The following is a 24,397-nucleotide window of genomic DNA, read 5'->3' on the forward strand; positions in this document are numbered from 1 at the left end:
TTGAAAGAAAGCAAGGAGAAAGTTAATCGAAGTGGCTCACATAGCTGACCAGTCAAAGCCCATTTTTTGAAGTAGCCATTCTTTTTTTTCAACAACTGCCAACGTGCTTGTTGTAGGTTTTACCTGCGGACTGGTGTTTGTGTGCGATGACCTGTGCTCGCCACTGGATGAGGGGCAACTTCTCGCAACGGTGCTTCCATTCTTGATGCCGACGTAGGCCTCGGAGGTGTCTCTTGCTCGACTGGCGTACGCAAGCACGGCCTTGCAGCGGTTTCCAGAGCTCAACAACGTCACTGTTGACAGTGAGTGCAAGTGCTTTGTATTGCCACGGTTACGAACCTGCGAGGTCTTGATTATCACCTGCAGTAGTCGTTGATGTGCGTAACGAAGAGCTCCAAGAACTGGGGTAAAACTTCTGAGGTTTCTTGGTTCTTGGCAGTGCTTCCATCTTCCCGTGACGGGGACACTGTGTGATGCCTTGCTGCATTTGCCGAGCTGTTATGCTTCTGCTTGTGCATTTTGTTGAGTGCAACATGTTTGGCTCATGTTTGGCACCTAGCACAGTCTACTAATGTGCCCAACTGTACGACTTTGAACATAGCACTTAAGAGGAGGCAACAGAAGGAAGGAAATGCCCTCTGTTTTGCAGTGCAAGCTCATTAACATTGTTCCTTCATTCAGAGAAGGATCACTTCCAAGGAAGCTGCACCTGCCATTTCATTTCTGACTCTTGTTGCAGAAAAGATAACGGCCGCTTTGGAGACTGAGGATGGGGACACCATCACGGAGTTGCTTCTTGCTGATCTTGCCGAGGCTGCTGAAAAGATTGACCAACCTCTTACTGTGGTGAGCTAACAATTTTTTTTCCCAATTACAGTAAAAGCTCGTTGATTTGGCCTCCTTTAATTCGGAAATCCGGATGATTCAAACTGACGGCTCGGTCCCAGCGAGTGTCGGATGCTCGCTATTTCAGACGCTATGGATCTCACATCGGTTAATTCAAATGGACTTCCGAATGGAGGCTGTGTCCAGGTACGAATGGTGTGGCAGGAGATCGTCGAAATAGCTTTACTCAAACCTGAATTTCATGCTGCATAGTCGTTTGCTTACCTCTGACGGAGTGCAATGGCAGGCGGGACGATGAACGGGTGGCCTCATATCTGAGAGCACTTTGGCAGCATAAGGTCTCTTTGATTTGGCTGCACTAGTTTCATGGAGTTCTGCAATGTTGCTGCCAGCATGTAGCATCAGCTCCAAGTGCAGCTTGCCACTGGCTGCTTCCAAAACGAGTGATAGAGTGCAGGCCTGGTTGTCTGGTAGCCTTGGTGTTGCCTTCAAATTACAGCCAGCTGCATGCTGGCAACATCAACGGTCACCGTAATCTCAAACCACATGACGAATTTTCAAGTGGCAAATCACAGTGCAGTGTTGCATGTAACCAGGCCCGGGAAATCTTCGTTTTAAAAAAGTTGTTGCATGTATAGTCGAGCCCACATATAGCATCTACAGTCGAGCCCACTTAAGACGAACTTTCGGTTATAACGAACGAGACCTGCGCAACCGTCAAAATATACATTTTTTCAGTAGCACAAAATCACATGTATAACAAACATCATTAAGCCCTGCTGATTGGTCACAGCGAACGGACAGTGTAAACCCTGCGCTGCAATGCGAGATAACCTGCCTCCAACCCCTTTGTGCGCTTGGCGTGCGGTATGTTTTCCCAAGCCTCATTGCGAGCAAACTGCCCTCCCCGTTTCGTGCCGCACTCCAGCGAGCTACCCTTTCGCCGCCGATGCGACTTCCAAGATCGCCCTCCTGCCCCTCCTCATAACTCCACTCCTTTACCCTCACCCTCTTCCAAGTCCACGCGTGGCCTCTGCGATCAACCACACTGCTGCTTTTGCCGATCGCGGAGGCCACGCTCTGTGAAGCAGGCTTTCCGTAGGAGCCAAGAGGTGGCTGCACTGACACTCACGGACGCCTCTCATTGGTCTCACCGCTGGCGCTGTGCGTGCATATCTTTAGCTTGATTGGCTTGATTGCCACCTGTGCATGTTGCATGCCCACCCCATCGCGCGCTTTTGTCACTCTTGTTGCGGTGCGGACGTTTCGTTGGCTTAGTTCAAATCTCGGGCCCAGGTTGTAATTCGGGATGGCGAACAGGAACACCGAGCCCACTTCCATTGTGTTCAGCGGTAGAGAATATGAAAGCGGCCTGTGCGGAGGTGACGGCCTCTGGCGAGCAAAACTGCTTCCGCAAGGGTTGCTTCGTCGACACAGTGTCTGATGCCGAGCCTGATTCTTCGGAAGATGACCAGCCCAGCGGCGATTTGTGGAGGCGCGTCATCGACTCCGACAAGGGGGGTCATGACATTGGTTGGAATGATTTTATTTCTGTTGATGACGTTGCAACACCACGGAACCGTGCACAAAAGAGGGCATCGTTTCTGAAGTGCGGGATGAGGGTGACGCGGAGGAATCAGATGAGGATGAAACTTCGGAGCCAGCACCCATAAGCGCGCCTGTAGCAATGAGCTACATAGAGAGCCTCAGACAACTCGTCTTTGCCAAGGGCCTCGGTGATAGCACGCTTCTGCTTAAAATAATCTCGAAACCTTCCTCATCGAATCTGCGCTGCAAAAACAGATGTCCATCGCGGACTTTTTAGCAAAGAAAAGTTTTTTCTTTTGACAAGCAACTGTTTTTAAAGCTGTGGTCCACTTACTACGAACTTTGGGATATAACGAGCGGGCGCTGTGTGACGCTCATGTTCGTTATAAGCGGTCTCGACTGCATAACTCAGATGATTTACAAGATGCGCTGAAATGCTGCCCGTGGGACTCGACTTGACCACTTAGGTTTACAGTTGTGATGCCACTATCAGCTACTTACCTCCTGCTTTCTAGACAGAACTGTCATTAATTCACTATAATGACATAAGCCATCCTTTGTTGTCATTAAAGTTGCCACGGTGGCTTAGTGGTTGTGGTGCTCGGCTGCTGATCCAAAAGGTGTGGGTTCGATCCCAGCTGCCGCTGTCAAATTTCGATGGAGGCAGAAAGCTTGAGGCCCGTGTCCCATGGGATGTCAGTGCACATTAAAGAACCCCAGATAGTCAAAATTATCCGAAGCCCTGTCCTTTATTGTCTGAGTCACTTTGGGAAGTGATCGAAAACAAGCATACTGCTTCACAGCTGCTGCCTCTGTTTTGATGTGCAAGTGTTTGTTAGTTACTGTTAACTTTTGTGTATGACGTGCGCTGCACCGTTTTTATTTGAAACCTTGCAGAAAGCCCCATGTGGATTCTAAGGCAACAAGACGATGCCATCTGCGCTACTTTGGACCTTCTTGTCACCATATTTGGAACAGTTGTGGAGCACTCGGTCAGAAAGGGGAGCAGCCGATCACAGTTTCGGCAGCTGATGCAGAAGTTCTTCAAGATGCATTCCTAGCCTTCTTCCTTGCATGTGTGCGTGCATGCGTGTGTGCTTGCGTGCATGCTTGTGTGTATGTGCCCTCATTTTACATAGAAACACACTCATGATATGAAATGCCAGTGTTCAATTACTTAGGGTTTCAGTGGCTGCTTTAGCCAGTTTTAGGAACTGTGGGTACATAAAGCCTAATACAGGGTCATGTGTGGCTGTTCGCACAAATGAAAGAATGGAGGCGTTGCAGAATAAAAAAAGGCGCGCAATGTGCAGTTAGGGAGCTATGTGTCATCCCATGGGAAACGTGTTAGTCTGGTCATCTAAACCGGTGTTAACGAGCTTGATTTAAACAAATTCTTTAAGTTTTGTAGTTCAAATAGGATTCAGAATTCGCCTTCATGATTGCTGGGGCGACGTGCAGGTGAGCATGAAGGCATTCCGAAAAGTCGAGCAGCAAGTTGTGGCGCATGTGAAATTTCAGTCGTAATTTACTGCGATGTCTCACAGAGGTTCAGAGAAGTCAGAAAAATCAAATTCATTATTAAATCTTAAAGTCTGAAGGATTGGTTAACAGTTGTATTGCAGAATAAGCTTTCAAGTTAGTTTCGTTTTGTGAATGCTTCTTTGAAGCAGAACCCGCATTTCAGAAATCGTTCATTTGTGGGAAAATTTGTTGCATTATATTGTACAGTTACCTGAGAGGGAGTTGGAAGTACTGTATATATGTGGGTAAGGACCACATTTTTTTTCCACCATTTTGGCAGATTTCGGCCTTTACCTGAAAGCAGAATTTTACTGTTTCGTCATCTGACTATAGTCTGGGGTCTTATAAGAAGTTTGTTTTAGCAGATGTGCCACTATAAAAGGCATATGTGAGAATGCTAAGTGTATCCAAATATATGTTACATGAAAGACTGAATAAAGGGGCCATGCAATGAGAGGACAATTGCAAATGGAACATTTATTGTGGTTCCCCAGGGCCGCCGGGTACCCACCGGAGATAAAATGGGTACAAGTTTTCCGCTGGTCTGGTGCTCAGCTTCTTTAGGGTGAAATGCTTGGGAAATGGGTCTTTGACCCCACCGTGAGTAGAAGAAAAATAAAACCTTGTTCCGTGGCGCTCTTTGGCCACAGCTGTCCTTGCGCCATAAAAATTCATTCATGCAACATTTATTGTGGGATCAAGTGAGCAGATGAGTGAGGGCATGAAACAAGCTCAGATAATTGCTTACATTCACAGCGCAAATACAAACACGGACTTGAATTGTGCTTGAATCGTACTTGATAATTGTAGTTGAAAATGGCACCGGTCTAATTTTATTTTTGTGGCATCTCTTCCTCTCTCATCCGCAGCGACTGATATTTTGCCTTTTTTGTTTTTGATTTCCCTCTAGCTCTGAGCAATCAAAAGCACAACTGCATGATTAGGCATGCACATGTGTCTGACATCTCAATCCTTCCCTAGTTGTACAGCTAATTTTATGAGCAGGTGCACCACATGCCTTTTCGTCCGGCTCAGGCAATGCCCAGGTGATGCCGATAGTATCTGGTCACCTCAGCACCTTGATAATGTGTGTTGGGGCTCCGCATCAGTTGAAATAAAGTTGACGTAAATAAAGTCCATGACGTAAATAAAGTTGTTCCTCCTCCTCCTCCTCCTCCTCCTCCTCCTCCTCCTCCTCCTCCTCCTCTCAACTGTTTCAGCCCTGAATAAATGAGCAGCTCCACTTTGTACCTACACGCCTTTTAGTCAGCAGGGAGGCAGCTTGCGGCATGTGGCTTGTCCGATGCCAAGCTCTGGCCGTATCAGATCCCAGCGCCGTGCTCAGGCAGGAGTGGAGGTACTGCACAGAAGCTACCTTGTAGAGTTGCGCTTTTTGGCGGGGAAAATTTTTTTTCGCTCCTAGGAGGTTTTGCGCGGACATTCCGTGAGTAGTATTGTGCAGAATCGCTGTGGTTCACAGTTGCTGTGAAACTATTTTTTATTTAACTGAAGGACATGCACAACGGTTCGTCTTATGCGGATTTCTTTTGCATTGGATCCTATGGGACACCAACCAAATGATCACACATTGTTCACCTCATCTGAGAAATTCATCTCAACTGAGTTTGTTACAAGAGGAGTTAACTGTAGTTCATTGAACCGAAAATTTTGCTATTTCAGTGTTGGCAATGCTCCTTGTAATATGATGCAATTAGGTCATTGTGATGCCTTTGCCTTTCTCCCTTCTTTTTTTTTTGGAAGGGGGTAGGGCATTTTGTGACGTAAGCACAACTGGGTTCACCACTCATGGTGTGTAGCTTCTGCACACGATTGCAATACCCCTGTTTTTTGCACATAGAAAGTTTTCTCCAAGGAAAGAAAAAGGAAAAGCACCACCCTTCGACAAAGGTTTGCACTGACAGGTTTACACCAACAGACTTCTGATAAGGGAAGTGGAAAGTGGAGTACTTATGATGTATTCCATTTTCCTCTGTAATGCTCTACGTCCCTGAGCGTAAATAAATAAACAGATAAAAAATTTATATGTAAATGTTTACTTCAAATGAATAATTGAACAAAGAAACAGGTATGTTGCTTAAAGGCCATGCTGGCATTCGTGATTATTCTGAGTTAAAAACAAATATAGTACTATATCTCTAAAAGCTTAACTGAGTCATTTAGTTGGTCATTAATATTTGACTTCCGTTTGTTTGAACTGTTTCAAATCAGGTAACAGAGACTCTCCACTCAACTATTGCCCCATTTCCCTGAGTAGCATCCGTTGTAAACTCATGGAGCACGTCATCTACTCCCAGATAACGCAGCATCTAGGCTCTATAAATTTTTTCACTCCATCCCAACATGGATTTAGAAAAGGCTTATCGTGCGAGACACAGCTTGCCATCTTCGCGATCTTCATTCCAACCTTGATACTAACTTACAAACTGACATCTTTTTAGACTTCGCCAAAGCATTCTATAAGGTACCTCATCGACATCTACTCTTAAAACTTTCCAGACTAAACTTGCATCGAGAAATTATTGCATGGTTAAAAGAATTTCCTCACACATCGTTCACAGTCCGTTACTATAAACCACTACTACTCTAACCGTCTACCGGTAACATCGGGCGTTCCTCAGGGAACTGTCCTTGGCCCCCACCTATTCTTAATTTATATTAACGATCTGCCAGAAAATTTATCATGTCGTGTCCGTCTGTTCGCCGACAATTGTGTTATTAATGCCCCGATTACTAATGCGGCTGATCAAGAATCCCTCCAGGACAATCTTAACCGCATTTAATCATGGTGCAATTGCTGGTTGATGATTCTTAACCCCAATAAGTGAAAGCTCATGTCTTTTCATCGTCGCCGCAACCCGCATTTATTTACTTATAAGATTTCTTATTCTCCTGTCGAACTTGTCCCGTCCTATACTTACCTCGGCATCACTATCAGTAATGACTTATCATGGCGCGAGCACGTAACAAAGCTAATATCATCTGCGAATAAAAAACTACGCTTTCTTAAACGTCATCTTCACGGCGCCTCTCAAAATGTAAAGCTACTTGCTTACAAATCATTAATCAGGCCAAAACTTGATTATGCATCCGCCATCTGAAATCCACACCAAGCTTACTTCATTGATTCATTAGAAGCCGTGCAAAACAGAGCCGCCCGTTTCATTCACCGCTCATACTCATCCTATATTAGTGTTTAATCTCTCAAGCTACAGTCCCAATTATAGTCTTTCCCTCCGTCGCCGTATTTCTAGCTTGTGCCTATTTCACAAATTTTATTATTCCTCATGCCCTCTCCCGCGTGCGAGCTTCAAGCAGTCTCTCGCGCAGCGATGCTGGTGCCCTCTCTTGCCAGTTAATGCAACTGACAAGGGAATGTGTTCCTCCTCGAGGTGAGGCTGCTGCTGCACAGTGCATTGCGGGAAAGCAAACACAGGGGGCTGCAGGGCAGGTCCCCACAACATTAACATTGTCTTTCTCAGCTAAAGATGAATATCTGTTCGGTGGCGATACCCTGAATTCGTCTATTTCCCCTGTTACTGCTAACTCGTTATTGGACTTCCTCTTCAATATAGCTTCCTCCGTTTCCTCTTCAAGTCTAAGCTAATTCGATTATGGCTGCTTATGAACACTGAATGTCAGCAGCGACGGCGGACCCTTCTGTGCAAGGGCATCTGAGCGAAAGGTGAAGGAACAGTGACACATTGCCTAATAATCAGAGAGATTAAACTGTGGATAAAAGAGAATGGGTCCTTGCTTTTTGTGTATATATCCTTAGTGCATGAAAAGAACCTCAGCATCGTGAGGGAACTTCTCATTTGATGTTTGTGTACCGATGCGAAGCTGGTCGATAGCAATGCGAGAAAAGGCACTGTTTTTTATATTTAACGGTTATATTACGTATTGACTGATATGTGCGGGTTATTACCGTCGCGCTGCCTTTGAATCGCGAATAGGCGAAATGTTTAATATAATGTACTATTCTATTGGTATCTTAAGGTGACTACCATGCATGCAATTGATACTAATTGGAACTAATGTGAAAAAGTACTACCACTGGCCTTTTCCTCTCTGCCACAGTACACATTAAGAACACTGGATTCTCTGGGCGGTTCTTCACTCTACATGTGCTCACTCGCTCCTCCCACTGCTCGGTTCTTTTTCAGAGGACGTCAATATCATTCCCTTGCACAGCCTGTTTCTCGCCTGTGAGAAGTGCGGCGACCTTTTCACTACGCCGCGCAACATGGAAACGCATACCCGGAGGAAACACTGGCATTGCACGCAAGGAATCTGCCGCGGCACGCATTGCACCAACTGGAGCAGTCGCAAGTAGGCCATAAACCGTTTTATGGCCCCGTTCTTTGCTTGACGCTATCGTGCCTAGTTAACTGGTGAAATAGCCTTTCTGCGGTCGAGCCACCTTTTCAAGCCGTAAATGTGTTAAAAAAGCACAAGTCGTGAAGTCGCCGTACAAATACACAATGAATGCTTGAATGCCACGATTTTAGGACACAGCACAACGCAGTCATTAGCATGAGTAGTAGCAGTAGCGCACTCAAAAGTGTCCCTTCGCGCTTGTTGTAAGCGGTTTATGTTCGTTTCCCAGCAAGAAACGTTGCACGGTTTTTTACAAAATAACAATTACAGACCAAACGTGCCTGACGGTCACACAGATTGCGTTCGTTGTATCGAAAGTTTGTAGTAAGTGAACTTCTAATAATACAACCAAGTTATACAATCAGAAAAACAATACATATTTTTTATGAAGTGAGTTTGGGAATTATGTGAGCCTGATACTTGAAAGCAAGCCCTATCAAGGTTCTTTACAGGCTGTCCACGGTGGTCATCTGCTCCCCGCCGAAAACATTGCCGCCAACAATCTGCTTTAGGGACGCGACATAACTAATTAAGGTTGGAGCGTTAAAGGCACGTGGCAATAGGTCGGCCTCTGCGTTGTGCAATTCATAACGTTCCTAGCAGTCTGGGAGTGCTCGTACTTTGCCTACAATGCTTCATCAATTCGTGGCTCAGTGATGTCGGTGTTGACGAAGTCACCCGTGCCGGCCAGCTGCGCAATAAAGACACGTTGCCACAAACACCACGTGCGTCACCGTCGTCTTCCACGCCTGGGTCCATGCGGCTGTGAAGCTGGCACAAGTATGCGCACAACGTATCAATTGCACAGCCTGTCTGGGCGTCGTCTACTCAGGGTGGCAGCGCAGAATGTGGAGAGCCGATTAGGCTGGTGACGCTTGCCACTTGACCGGCTGGCCAAGCCAGGAATGCCACGTGACAAATATTCAAACTTCTCGAATCGCTACCATTGGTTGATCGCCGACCCCGCTGTATTCTCACTTGCACTTTTGAGGCTTTGCCCAGCCGGCACACCCTTACGCAGTGATCAGCGCTGTATGCCCTAATCGTTCAGTGGGTGCTTCGCCGGCGGGTTTTCGTAGTTTTAATGCTGCCTTTTGTTGCTTTTTGGGTCTCGAAGTTCTCTTCAGAATGATGTCATCGGGGTGGGATGGCGCTGTTCGCCATTCGTGGTCACGGGAAGCTCGAGTTTTTAGACAGCGGGGTCGAGTTCAAAACACCTCCTTGTTCGTCATAAGTGAGATGCATGGCCGCAGTCGTTCGTTATATCCGAGACGCGGCGCCATTCCTCTTATACACATTTTTACGGTAGCGCCACTTTGTTTCGTAATAAGCGAGTGTTCTTTATAATCGCAGTCATTATTTGCTGCCTGCTCTGTATAGAAATTCGTGGTCTGAAGCCGCTATTGCGGTGTTAGAATTGAGCGAATCTCCTGTGTACGAAATGGCCCTGCTGGTGCTTTTGGTAGCGGCCTCTCACGAGGCCTGGCGCAAGTGTACGAGCCGCCCTCGAAATCTGGTCGCCTCGTGGCCAGCCCCTCATAAGCGCTGACCTTTACTGGACGCTAAAGAATTTAGTGTGACATTGTGCGTGTGTGTTTCAGTACTCGCAGAGCTGAAGTGAGCTGTGGTACTTGAGGCCCTCCTCAATAAGCCTGATTAGCATTACTGCTGAGTCGCACACATTACAACTGAAGTACGTGTCAACCGAGGTTCACTTAGCAAGGACCTAGGGTGGAAACGTCAACAGCAGCGTAAAGAGAATAAGCGTGAGACGTTCGCTCATGCGGAAGAGCTGCGTCAGAAACAGGCAAAGATGCGCCTAACACTAGTGGCAGTGATATAGATGGAAGGCGCGAACGTCATTGGCGAAATCATAACCATGAAAGAGATGTGCAGACATAACTAGGCACCTCTAGCCTACCGTGCACAGCGTTACCGTTACTGAAGTACCGAAGACCGCCCACCGACGGTGAGCGCGCGCTGATTTGTCCTGATGCTGCATGCGCACGCGCAGCCGCCGGGTACCTGGTGCCATCTGGCAACGTCAGGGTGATGTGCGAATGTGCATTGGTGGCGCGAGCTCCTGGTACTGCAGTATGGTACCGGTAATGGTAACATGGTACATGATATGCTTTAAAGTGCCTACTAACGCAGGCATCCGGAGCAGATTTTCGTAGTCGTGTGGTAATTCTGCTTATCTTTACTCTTCATGTACACAGGGCTGATATCATCAGGCACGAGCGTACCCATGTTGACAGGCGGAACTCCGTGCGCCATTTGTGTCAGAAGAGGTTCTCCCGGCCGGATAATCTCAAGGTTCACATGATCCACACTGGTGATAAGCCCTACGAGTGCGGCCAGTGTGGCAAGAGGTTCAGGAAACACGCCCTTGCAAGGAGGCACGAGGAGGTCACACACTTCCACCAGTACCCGCTGCACTACCCACGATGCGGTGCTGGTGCCCAGGACGTCACCAGGCTGAGGCACCACACATGCAATTCGCTGGGCTCGATGGAGGGCAAAGAAGGATTGAAGTGGGGCAGAGTACACCCACGCTTAAGGGCAGACGGAAGTGCGCCACAGGCACGACCGCGGAACACAACGGAGGGTACGCCGCTGCAAGAAGTGAAGCGGGGCCAAGATCGACAAGATGTGTCAACGTCGAGACCGCAGAAGGCTACGGGAGTTGCACTACCGCAGCGTAAGGAGTGAAGCAACGTCGAGGCTGACCACGTAAAGAGGTAACAGGAGGTGTTTCCATGGGAGTTGCACTTACGGTGGTTAAGTGCAAAAATATTCATGCAGATAAGAAAGCCGAGGCCTTTCTAAACTGATTGAAAGGAGGGCCACGATTACGTGGTTTCATAAAGAGGAGCGGACTGCTCTATCTAAAGCCGACCAGTGCCATGAACTTAAGTACATGCGTTTGTTCAATAAAGAATGCCTTGTAGCTTTCTGTACTGAATAAATAACGTTTTTGTCACATGCACTTTACGTCTCCTGTCCTCAAGTGAAAAGCAAAAAGAACTCAAACATTAATGCAAAGGACGAAGCCGTAGACAAGGCCCGGAATGTGATAGCACCTGATGACAGCCTCTCTTGACAATGAAGGGAAGGATATATGTGGAGCCTCCGTAAGTTTGTCACCCCATTAAATAATTCGGCTATAGGACAGTGCGCCCGGTCGCCTGGCCTGTTTCTGCGCTTTTATGCTCGATAGCTACAGCCCGCCGATGGGGTAGCTGGCGTCATCTACCGAAGCATCTTGACTCGAGACCTGCCTAGCGAATTCGTTTTAATAAAAAAAGTTTTTTTCCTGACTTTCTAAAGTTCAAGGTTGGCGGTTGTGTTACACATATGCCTTCTAGAAAGGACTATATTACACCGCGTAAGAAGAAAGTTCGGGTTTCAAATTCGTAACTTCCGCTCCACTGGAAAAGAAAGCTGGGCGAATTCTAGCGATACCTCCGCGGACCTAGACGTGGAGGTGAAACTAGCCACGAAAGCGGCCTACGCTTTCATAGAATCTGAGCCATTCCAGAGAAATTAAGCCCATTCGCCGTAATTAGCGTAGCTGCCAACAGTTGACATTTCTTGTCTTACATCTGCAACTGACTCTCTCTCTACCATAAGCTTTTCGTCCCAGTTAACTCAGTTGTTAGGTGTTGGTGGTGGTGGAAACATTTATTGCCAAATACAGAGAGAGGCAAACCCCCTAATATGGCACGAGGGAACATTTAGGAAGCTGCCCTTAGAGGGCAAAAGACAGCCCTTGGAGGGCTATCCGCTTCAGGTAGAGCAACTGCTCCCGTGAAGCGGTGGTCCCGGGTTCGAACCCCCTACCGAAAAAACTTAACTGAGAAGCTTCTGAGAAAGTTGTGCAGTAGCCTTCCTTTAGAGCCGTATGGGTACGCTTGGGTGGAGTAATTACTCCCTTATTACCAACCTAAGAGGCATGGGAATCGATTTTATGCCATACATTGAACCGTATCGCATTGTAAATAATGAACAAAGGTCCCGCTGAGGCGTCGTCGTCACGGGCATTCTACACGGCGAGAATGAGTGTGGGTTGGTTAGTGTTAATTGTACAGAGGATTGTGCTGGACTGTTTGCAATACGATGAATACATGAACAGACAATTATTGTTCATTTGTGCAGTCTTCATTTTTAAGAAGTTTAGACGCATTCCCTGTACAACAATGTGCATTCTCTCTACGTGACGGTAAATTGTGACACCCGAATGAACGCGGCACTTTCCATCCAGGCAGGCAGTATGTGGTGGTACGCATTAGGAATGGGCGAGGATGCCACTCGCTAAATTTCAGGGCGAAAAGAAACAGTAAAACTGCTTCTTCCTGCCCCACTCAGGCATAACAGTATAAATCAGACCTATTAAAACAAAAAGATTCAACAGAAAGAGCAGAATATACCTCTTCACATATAGGCGAAAATTAAAAAAAAATCGGCGAATGCTTCTTTCACTCCAAAGGCCAGAATCTACCAGGTAATCTATAAACATAGGTGAAAAAAAAGGGAAGGCTGCTATTACTCAAATGGACCAGAATCTACGAGGTCATCAGCAGTCCAGAATCTACACTGTGTCATGAGCGCATTAGCATCATCGTCATTGCCGTGTAAGCCAATTCGCCTTGAAGCCAAGCCAAAGTCTACATCCGCAACGCCGGTAGTTCACTGTAACGCCGGCTCAAGCAAGCGACTCACACCTGCGCGTTGTGACACGATGGATGATCCTCAGGAAAGTGAGTGATGCCTTTGTAGATTTGCACAAGGCCAGCTGAAAATCAAGCGCAGAAATTTCTCCGCACAAGGAAAAGATGCGCTGACGTTAACCTGCAGCTAGCTGCATATGGAGAAGCTGGTGCTGATTCAATGGCAATGTCAAAACAGTGCAACCGGCTACAGTGTAATGTGCTTTGGACTGAACGTTTTGTGCCCAACACTGCGGGTGTGCCGAGCCCTGGCCACAGGAGTGGACACTAAACCAGGTACCTCATCGGTTTTTGAAAATTTAACGGCTTACTGACAAAATCAGGACCCTTGTCCTCAGATTCAGCGTCGTCATCATCAATAGCCTGACTAAACCCACTGCAGCGCAAAGGCCTCTCCCATGTCTCTTCAATTAACCCTGTCATTTGCCAGGTGCATCCACCCTTTGCTTGCCCACTCACTCACTGCCTGCCATCCGCCTACCTAACCTTCTGCCGACCCCTGCTACGCTTACGTCCTCTTGGAATCCACTCCGTTACCCCTGAGGACCAGCAGTTATCTTGTCTTCGCATTACATGCCCTGCGCTAGCGCATTTCTTCCGCTCGATTTCGACTGGAATGTCATTAACCCGCGTTTGTTCCCTCACTCACTCTACCCGCTTCCGGTCTGTTAACGTTATACCTATCATTTTTCTTTCTGTGGCTCACTGCGTCGTCCTTAACTTAAGCTTAACCCTTTTCATGAGCCTCTGCGTTTCTGCCCCGCAGTTAAGTACCAGTAAGATAGAGGTGTTGTACACTTTTCTCATTGTAAAGCCAATCACAAAAGTGATGACGCGGACATAGCAACTTTTCGGCACCAGCTTCAAACGTGGGCAGTAGAAACTGGGTCTTCGGATGCTGCGGTCATGTCGCTCTTGGAAGTTCTCCGCAGCCACAGATGTTTTTCTTCCCGACGTAGGACTGACCGGGAGCCTATGCACAATCGAGACCGAATTTGAATTGTTTGGTATGTGGCCTGATATCATGTGCGAATGCCAGCCCAAGTAAGAACCAATCACTTTGAGACCTCTGTCCAACCATCCACCTACATTGCCCCGGTAACCGATGGCAAGCTGTATTAATGCGCCTTTGTTTTGGATTCCTCTCCTTAGTCTTATAAACTTGAGAGCTTCGCGGGGAATATTAACCAGCCTTTACACACTCGCCTCCAATGTCCTGCAGCTAGCTCATAGCCTGCTCGATATTGAATGTAAATTAAATCCAGCAAGCCATGAGCCAGCTGGAAGTCACTGGAGGCGGGTGTAGTAACTGCTTAACGTTCGCCCCGAATCTTTGCCGATTGCTTGAGTGCATAGGCACTGCAAAAAAGCAAGAACCATGCAGGGCGAGCGCCTTTAAAACCATAAAAAGTGTTATTGCATGAAGAATGCATTACTCTTAAGCCCTGCTTTTATTTCTGCAGGTAATGAACTAATAATGGCAGCAGTTTTTGACTCCATCACTTCGTTCACTCTGCACAACTTTAAAGTATGATTTATCGCACCGAACAATAAGAATTAGACTTTGTACATGAACATCGAAAGCGATGCGCACGCGACCGCGCCGACTTAGTTTATACCTTGTCTGCAGCAGACTAGTGGGAGAAATTGCTATATATATACAGAAACCCAGTAAAACCACTCAAAGGCTTCTGCAAAGATGCTTCACACATTGCACGCTGTTGTAGCAAGGGGAGAATGCTCTTCGGCCAATCGAAAACAGCGGGAAAGCTGACATAGGAGTGCCCACGTGTTCAATCTCCAACGCTTCTGAAAACTTTCGAGTAAACAGCTCGGTGCAGATTCGAAGTAGAGGCCAAGATGACCATTAATATTTTTGTTTTGCTGTGTCACTGATCTTTTAAACTAGTTTTACTGTCCGCACTTTGTTAACACCTGCCTTGCAGCAGGATAACTAAACGGCGTAAAGCTCAACAAATTTTAAAAACCTGTAATGGTGCGGCTTGACAGACAGATTGTGCAATGGTAAGCCTGAATAGTCCGCACATTCATTGGCAAGCCCCTGTGGAGCGTAAAATTGTGATCTAACGACGGCTTCTTAGCCCCTTTCTTTTTCAAAAGCAGCGAAGTAGCGCCAATGTGCAGAATTGCTCATTCCCGAGCACCTTTTCCGCTGTGAAGAAAAGTAGCCGTATAGACATGCGCAGCCTCTGGAGGAATCTGGCCATTGTAGTCACCACCTGTGAGTTAAAAACAAAACATAAGATGGACGGCAAATCGAGTTTACTGCCCTGAAACTGCATGAGGGCTTTGTGCCATGGTGCAGCGGAGGGCTTTGGATTAGTTTGGATAAACTGTGGTACTGCATGTAGGCTGTGTGCGATGCAGAAATCGACGGCTCCTGGTTAGCTTAGACTACCTCTGGTTGTTTAACGTGAAAAATGACTTGCACAGTACACGATTGCTTATGTATTTCACCGCCAAGAAGGCGCCAGGACTCACCTCGTATGGCAGCCTTGACGGAGATATTAGATCAAATATAAGAAGAGGAAGAGGGTGTCACTCTCTTCACAGACGATTCGTTATTCAAATTTTCATCGCAAGCCACGCTGTCAGTTACGACGCGGGATGTGCTCGTAGCCTGCGCCCCCATCGAGACGTCATTTCCGGATCCGGAGGTGGCAGAAAAGGCAGCGATAGCGCTAGCACTCGCACAACCCAAAGTTGAAAGAATTGTCACTTACCCGCAAAAGTCGTTAACAGCTGCAGAAAGGGATGGATTTGCGACACTAGGTATTCTCAAGAGTAAGCGCGACGTACCTGAGAGGAAATTCGAGTTTATATTGTCACCGAGAAACGTAGGGCGACACAAAATGGGCTTTTATTCGGATGGCCAAGAAGACCAGCAACACGCGCGCGAGAGGAAACGGTGTCTTCCTCGCTCCCACACGAGTCCAGTCATGCCGCTCGGCCGCATGGCCGCGCTCGCAGAATGTGAGCTGTGTGGCATTGCCCTTCTCTTGATTCCTTTCAAGAGGCATCGCCTCGATGCCTCCGGCGGGAGAAAAACAGTATGGAGGCACCGAAAGTGCGAAGGTGCGTTTGGCGTCCGCACTGACGGTGAACACCGGCATTGGCTAACGGGCGTAATACGGTTTCATGCGGGACACGTGGACGACTTCAGACTTAGCCGGTTGAGAAGAGTGGACAACTCCTTGCGTGAACACTTAATAGTTCACATCGCTGTTGACGTGGCACCTCGTAAGGGCCGAATTAGCAGCGCAGAAGCTTTTCAGAGCGCCCGGGCAAACGTATAGAGATCCATACCCATACGTGCTCGTCGGGTTTGTAAATCACCTCCCTGTGACGGAGGTTTTAACGCCGGGCGTCACTTGTCTGCTGGTGGTGAATCTGTTGTCTAGCAAGGTGGCGACCGGCTTCTGCATCACGATCGAATTGGTCAGCGCCTGTGACAGACGAGGGGGCTCAATCCGGGAGCAGCATGGCGTCTAGCATGGTCAGGGCGTCCCGGCCGTACACCAGACGGAAGGGAGTGAAGCGCATCCTTTCTTGGAAGGCGGTGTTATACGCAAACGTGATGTAAGGGAGTATTTAGTCCCAGTTACGGTGGTCAGCGTCGACATACATAGACATCATATCTGCAATGGTCTTGTTCTGCCTCTCAGTCAGGCCATTCGTTTGAGGATGGTAAGCAGTCGTTTTTCTATGACTGGTGCCACTGAGACGCAGGACCTCATGTGTAAGAGCCCATGTAAACGCGGTTCCCCGGTCAGTTAATACCACCGCGGGGGGCGCCTTGGCGAAGCAGAATGTGGTGAACAAAGAACTTAAAGAACTGCAATATCAGCCGCGGTGCCACGGGGAAAAGTCTTGGTTTCCCAGTAGCGGCTGACGTAGTCCGTGGCAACAACAATATACCGGTTGCCCATGGAGGACACTGGGAATGGGCCCAGTAAGTCCATTCCTACTTGCTGAAATGGGATTTGCGGTGGATGAATTGGCTTCAGAAGGCCGGCCGGTTTCTTCGGCGGTATCTTCTGTCGTTGACACTCACGACAGCTTCTACGTAGCGTTGGACGCCCGCAGCAAGCCGAGGCTAGTAGTAGTTGTGGCGGAGGCGTCCCAATGTCCTGGAAAATCCGAGGTGGCCAGAAAGGTCGTCGTGGCATGCAGCTAGAACTTCCTGACGAAGCGCGGTTGGGACAACGAGGAGATAGGCAGTTTCGGTCGGGCCGTAGTTTTTCCTGTACAGGACTCCATCTATTTAGCAAAACGACGAAAGTCCACGTGAGAAGAGTCTGGGCGGAGACAGAGCGGTTCCTTCGAGGTACTCGATTAGAGGCAGCAGTTTGCAGTCGGCCCACTGGTGGCGGGCAAGGTCGGACGTGGTGACAGCACCGAGGGAAAAGAACATATAAGAGGAAGAAAAAGAACGGAGATGACGCCGCGGAAAGAGCGCCCCGAGGCGTGAGGTCAACCGCGACGCGAAAAAAAAATAATGTAGCGCGGCTGCCCACCCACTCGTCGCAGGTACCCTCGTTCTAAGGCGAGCCATAATCTGTTCTGGCCCGCAACCTGGCCACCATTTCCTGCTGTATGGGTCAGGATGCTGCACCCGCGGGATGCGGGGAAACGACGCTCGCAGTCCGCCCTCGGGCATTCCGCGCACGCAACCACCGCGTCTCCAGCGCGAACGGCACACGTCTCAGCCAGGTGGGCCTCGGCACACTTCGTGCAGACCGCTCTGTCACCTTGAGCGGCCTGACGACATCCCAACGCGAGTGGCCGTTGGAGGCGCAGAAAGTACACATCGGCACATGAGTGTCCTCAGCCACGAAGGCTGAGGACCAGCCGATGGTCACCCTGTCCCTAGCAACGAGGCGCCAGAAGGCGTCGGCGGCCAGGGACAGGATGAGTGTCTTCGCACCGTCCCGCTGTGTGAGAGTACAGCGACGCGTAGTGGTACGCGTATCTAGGTCCAAGCCCGGATTCTTGATGTTGAGCTGGCGTACGACCTCGTCGTTCGGGACGTCATAATCCGCGAAATAAATCGTGACGTGTGGCTGGCGGCGCTCGGCTACGCGGACGTTCATGACAGTGCGCGTGGTCTCGTTTGACCGCACTACAGCACACAACTTGCCGACTGTCGCGGGATCCTTCGCAAACACTGTAACACCAGCGGGCGTCAGCCCAGACAACACAAATACATCCTCAGGACGTCCTGACGATTATTTTTTGAGGACGTTTTGTTGTGCTGAGGACGTCCTCTAATAATCCTCAATAAGTCCTCACATAGTCCTGTTGTCCGGCCTCAGTATGTCCTAAGGACATCCTCAAAATTCCTCTCAAGGACCTTCTTAGTATGTTTCCAGGACGTCAGATGACGATTTTTTCCCCGTGAATTTGGGTCATATATCGCTTAATTACTGTGGGGAGTGTGCACGGAGCTGTGAAAGAGCCTTCTTTTTGCTTCATTTGTCTTGAACTCTAGAAAACAAATTATGCAAACGTTTTGCTTGCTCAACACTGGTTCGTTTCCCGCATTTCTTGGCACATGCAGGTTGTTCTTCATACAATATTTTCATAAAGCGGTGACTATAGACAACTCTTTGCATAGTTTAACTCTGCCACCTCGATACGTGCAAAAGCTACTTGGACTAATGGCCCTGAAATCTAAACAGTTCAACCCTATGAGAAGCATGCAGCACATAAGAACATGTTTAAAAGCTAAAATACCTGAAATATCTTTCCAAAGCATATAGTTTTTTCAGTCAGGATAGATTCCATCGTTACATTTCTATTGTACACAAGTATCGTTTAGTAAACCAGTGGTTCAATTAATTATGAAAGCTGAATGCGAGGGATAAAGCTTGTTTTATCACGGTTCAATGCCACAACATTGTCCTGTGATACGACATTTGTTGCACATTTTGGAACTTTCATCCTCGCGTCGTCCAGCAAAGTACAAATTCTGAGGACATTTTCATGAGGACATTTGGACGTGACGCACTCAAAAGTACTCAGAATGCCCTGTTAGGAATGAGGATGTTTTAACCATTTGAGGACGTCCTCAGGACGTTTTATGTTGTCTGGGGGGCGTAGGACAACAGGGTCTTTGTCCGCGTCCTCAGGGGCAATGCTATGTTTTGGAGTTGAAATTAAATCGCGCGGCGAAACGTTTGCCGCAGACGCAGATGTTAAATGTGCAACATGGTCTGGTTTGACTTGCCGCAGTGTGGACACGGCCTCCGCAGGTGGTAGTGCGGGAGGCAGCGGCGCCGAGCCCCGGAGGACTTCGGCAAATGTGGGAGGCCGCGGAGCCGCAGCCGGTGTGGGCCGCGAGATGGGCGTGGCGGCCACTTCGAGTCGCGCCTCCGCGTTGGAGGCCCGGGCCCTGGCATTCGAGGATTCCTGGCGCTGCGCCGACCACATGGTGCGAAGAACCTCTGCACGGCCCCCGGCGTGGGACGCCAGTGCGCGATATTCTGCGCAACGAAGCACGACCTCGCCGAACATGTGCGAGATCTGTGTGCGGGCCTGAACTGAGATCTTACTGTTATCTATGTTCAGGAACGCAGTTAGGCGCTCCTAAAGTCTGGTGACGTCAGTAAAATCGGGCATCGCAGTGAAGGCCAGGTCAAGCCTGGCCTCGAGGTCTGTAGGGCCCACGGTAGGGACGTCCAGCAGACCACGCACAGAACCCGGGTTGTCAGCGTCCGAGCGGGGGACCGGTGGTAAGGGTTAGTCAACCGAGAACAACTCACAAACAGGTGAGCCATGGGAACCCGGTGCGGTCCTCGGAGTCGTCTCGGTCCGCTCCATATTCTTCCTAGTTCCTTTTCTTGGTTGCTTGCTGTCTACACTGAGCGAAACTCTGTAAAGGTTAAATTAGGAAATAAATACGCAGTGGTGGCTCATTGCGAAACCACGGGAAATTTGGAAACTCATTAAAAAAAAGTGCCATTTAATTAGCCGCGCAACGTCGCGATCGTGCTGAATCACTATGTGCGTCGTAACCCGCACGTAGATAAGTCTAATTTTACTGCCTTCAAGGCAGGTAAACCGGAAACCCCAGTAAAGGAGCTCTGCGCTGCCGAGTGTTCACCAGTGCTAAATTAAATATCAGTGTGCGACACAAATAGTTTGGAAGTGGCGGAGTTCACAATTTATTCGAGTCAGGAGACAACAGAGGCTCTACCATTTACAAATTTGGACAAAGAGTCGGGGCCTGCCTAAGCTTCCTCTAGAGCCTCGGCAGTTTTTTGTTATATTGGTTTATAGGGGTTTAACTTTCCAAAGCGTCTCAGGCTATTAGGGACGCCATAGTGAAGGGTTGCGGAATAATTTCGACCACCTGCGGTTCCTGTATCCAGCAATTAACCGCCTGTGTCTTGGCCACTCCCCCGTAGTGGGTATGTGCCAGCAACGTCTGAGGCCTTCCTTCCTTCCTTCCTTCCTTCCTTCCTTCCTTCCTTCCTTCCTTCCTTCCTTCCTTCCTTCCTTCCTTCCTTCCTTCCTTCCTTTCTTTCTTCCTTCCTTCCTTTCTTCCTTCCTTCCTTCCTTCCTTCCTTCCTTCCTTCCTTCCTTCCTTCCTTCCTTCCTTCCTTCCTTCCTTCCTTCCTTCCTTCCTTCCTTCCTTCCTTCCTTCCTTAACGTGCCCTCACATCGCACAGTACACGCGCTTCTAGAATTTCGCCTCCATCGAAATTCGACCGCCGCGGTCGGGATTGGACACGCGTTTCTTGTCAGACTTGATTCCCTTAGCTCGAGTTCAGCAAAGAGATTCGATAGCATGCAGTGGCCATTGCCAATCCATCTTCATGAGCGGTGGCCGTTCAGGATTGGCGGATGGTCCTTCCAAAAATAGAGAGCTGTACACGAAGTCTAGCGTTTTGGCCTCCTCGCAGGTGTGTTGTCTTCGGCGGAAGGTCTTAAAATATATAAGTTTCTGGACGTTCTTGCATGACGCTATATATAGCCGTGTGGAGGCAGGCGCTTGTGGGCAGCTGACGGGGCTTCTTTTCGAATTCTGATGCTTTGCAGTTTGCCCCTTCACTATTAGGGCTTAAAGCCAAATTCTCAGCCAAACTAAGAATGAATAGGGCAGTAGAATTACTGTCCCAAAAATTAAAGAAACAGTTTTGAAGTTGCTCATAGATATGCTTCCGCAAAGCGATAAACGAATATATATCTGCTCGTCTTTGATAGGCGTATATGTCAGTCGTATTTTCAACATTCCCGTTTGTATTTGTCAGTGAAGATGCACACACTAATGATTAAATAAGCTACATCATGCACGAATCACTGTAGTGGTGAAATTTTCGCCGCACTTCACTCATGACGGGAAAAGTTATGGGTCATCATCCCCCAGGTCTTCCTAGTAGTCGTACTGACTAAAGCAGCGGAGCCAGAAACCAGAATACCTTACAGCGAAGACGTCTCAAAAGCGGCTGGAACTTGAGATTTATCATGAGGTATCAAAATCTTGCATAATTTTCGCGCACTACACGCATTGTAAGTCGGAACTGTCTCTTTGAAGTGGTAATAAGCGTACATATTGCCACTGCATCGAAGACGACGGGGCCGAGAACACGAGGCTTAAGGATAAAAAATGAAAGCGCAACACAGGGCTGTTGGCAGTCGCCGCATTACGCGCCTTTTCAGTCAGCCCTGCCCTGAGGATATTCCTTGCAGAAGTGACAATATGCATTATTCGATCCCGAATTTTTAAAGGAATTTGGAGAATTTCCGAGCAGTAAGCTTTAACTAATTATTCACCACGCTTTAATAAGAAACCCGAACGTTTTAATATTTTACATGTTCGACCATGGACAAATTTCAACCAAACAAAATTCAAGCAGCTAAGCCATTGTACGAGGTCACAAAAAAAGACGCACTGTTGTCAACAGTATAGTTTTGTGGAAAAAAGTGTAAAAATATATTGCCCATTTTATATGCCAAAGTCGAGCAGCTAAGCGGCACGACTTAGTGGAAGACTTCGGCCAAATTTCAACCACCTGTCAGTCATTGTGCACCAAAACCTCGGCGCATGAGTGTTTTTCATTTCGCCTCCATTCAAATTCAACCTCCGCGGCTGAGATCGAACTCGCGACCTCGTGCTCAGTAGCCAATCACAACAACCACTGAGCCATTGCGCATTCTGGTCTAAGAGACTGTTCCAAGTGTAGAGCAGCAAAAGATTGATGGAGGAGCTTCAAGCGATCTGACGGCGAAAATTCTAAGCATGAAAACATTGCAACGTGACCTCGTTCATTCCAACCTACTTATAGTTTGGTGGTGTCTGCAAATGCTGGTTGCTAAGATATAGACGGACTTAAGCCGTTGCAATCGAGTGCCATGGGACGCTGTCGCGCGAAGCGTGCGCATGCAATCGCAACCTACCGTTTCGCGTCCTCACCCTCTTATTTCCTAGCCAAGTGGCGAATTCCCAAATCGTTAGCAACAGAGAACTCTATTTGCAAGAACGTGTATACCGGCGCAAAAGTCTGATACAATTCAAGAAAGATGTGGTGTCAGAGGAAACCCCCCAACCAGTGGCGTCGACCTGCCGTAACGTCGCGGACAACCGCCTTGCACATACTAGCGTGCACAAGCTGGTGGTTGTGGCAGGTGCAGCGTGATTGACCGTGTCGACGTAACTATAATTCGACCCCACTGGATTAAGGGCCTAAAGGACGTCTTGAGTTCTATCCGGCTTCATACAGGACAAAGCAGGAATCACCTCCTAAAACCGACAGAGCTGCGGAGCGCCACCAGAGGTCCAAGCTCAAGAGCGGTGGGCAACCAACTTCTACCTCTAATAATGCGTGCATCACTGCCCCCTTTCTGTGTAACACCGGCATGATTCGGCGTGGTCTAGCTGAAATGGAAGTCTGTCATACTGTCTGTAGCAATATGGGTTCATCCGAACCACGAGCACGACTTCAGTACGGTTCAACCTTGACGATTTGCCAGCGGCTGCTGCAAATGCGTACGTCACGTCACAGGCGGCGGACAACTTCGCAGGACCAATATTTGCGGAACAACTGTTCCGAAAGTCCGCAACGAAGAACAGATGTCTGAACCCACACCATGACGCCTAGCCCGCAACTAACGAACCTTCGTCCAAGGTTACACCTAGCACTGTTGACGGTAGAAAAAATTTCCGCATCGAGATCAGTGTGTGTCGCAGTAAGGATCAACGGGCAACACAGCCTCAAACGGAGTGGTAAATTGACGTCCGAAGACAAGCTGAAAAGGGGTCACGGGTAGCGTCTCCTGAAGGGCCGTGCTGTACGCAGACGAGACATACTGAAAAATTTGGTCCCATGTCCTGTGCTCTACATCAACATACATAGAAGGAATGCGGCCAGTGTTCGTTTGAGTCGCTCCACCAACCCGTTTGCCTGCGGGTGATAAGACGTCGCACGTCAGTGGCTGGAGAGTCACCACAGAAGGGGTTTAGCGTACCGTGAAAGCTGTCCGAGGGTCAGTAACAACGGTGGGGGCGCCATGACGCAATGCATTGTTGTGGACGCAAATCCGTGCTACTTCAGCAGCAGCGTCTTTGACAAGAGACGCGCTCTCAGCGTACACAGCTAAGTAGTCGGCCGCGACGACTATCGAAAGTTTTCTTCATGAAGACGTCGGGAAAGGACCAAGTAGGTCCATGCCCGCTACCTAGTTGTAAGGGGATATTCGGTGGGTCTAAGGAGTGTGACATTCCTTGTGTGCTACGAGGTACATTCCTTGTGTGTGCTACGAGGTACATTCCTTGTGTGTGCTACGAGGTAGATTCCTTGTGTGTGCTGCGAGGTTCCACGTTCGACGGCGCGGCGTAGACGGAGACCCAGATGACAGGCATCATCAATTACCCAGCCATGCTCGTTGAGAGTGACAACCAGAACGAAGGGGTTTAAGCCCAACCGGACCCAACCGGACCCGCCGCCGCCGCCGCGGGAAAACAGGCTTTATCCTCCCCAATTGGCGTGGCGGTTTCAGGGGCGGCTCTCCCGAGCACATTCCAGGACAAGGGAACTGTCAGCGGGCCAGAGCGCGCCTTACCACAGCCGACGCTATGCGCTACCTCGAAGACAACATTCTTTCCCTCGGACTCAACACGTGAGGGGGGCGAGACAATAAGTGCGGTGGTATGTTTGTGCGCCCAAGTGAAAGCCCTAGCCCCCCCTCCTTCCCCTCCGGCGTGGGCGTCCTCACCCTAGGGAGTGTGGAGAAGAGGATATAAAAATCGAGAAGCAGTACGGAAGAAGCACGCTCAGGACGACATCGTTCGCCAAGAGGGCCTTCAGCGCCGAAGCCCGACGGCGTGC

At 48.7% G+C, this 24,397-nt stretch overlaps 2 long non-coding RNA genes and 1 pseudogene across 2 annotated transcripts in view; 2 read left to right on the top strand and 1 right to left on the bottom strand.

Moving 5' to 3' along the window:
- LOC144131161 (uncharacterized) overlaps positions 1-24,397 on the bottom strand; it is a 279,476-nt gene that overhangs the window by 171,898 nt on the left and 83,181 nt on the right. The gene's annotated exons all lie outside the window — the stretch shown is intronic.
- Positions 184-3,407, top strand: LOC144131150 (uncharacterized). Its single transcript, XR_013314572.1, has 3 exons — positions 184-302; positions 740-846; positions 3,292-3,407. It is a non-coding gene; the product is annotated as an uncharacterized LOC144131150 (long non-coding RNA).
- Positions 3,833-24,397, top strand: part of LOC144113832 (uncharacterized) — a 38,453-nt pseudogene continuing 17,888 nt past the window's right edge.

Source organism: Amblyomma americanum, chromosome 1 (genome assembly GCF_052857255.1).
Source record: "Amblyomma americanum isolate KBUSLIRL-KWMA chromosome 1, ASM5285725v1, whole genome shotgun sequence".
Classification (NCBI taxonomy): Eukaryota; Metazoa; Arthropoda; class Arachnida; order Ixodida; family Ixodidae; genus Amblyomma; species Amblyomma americanum.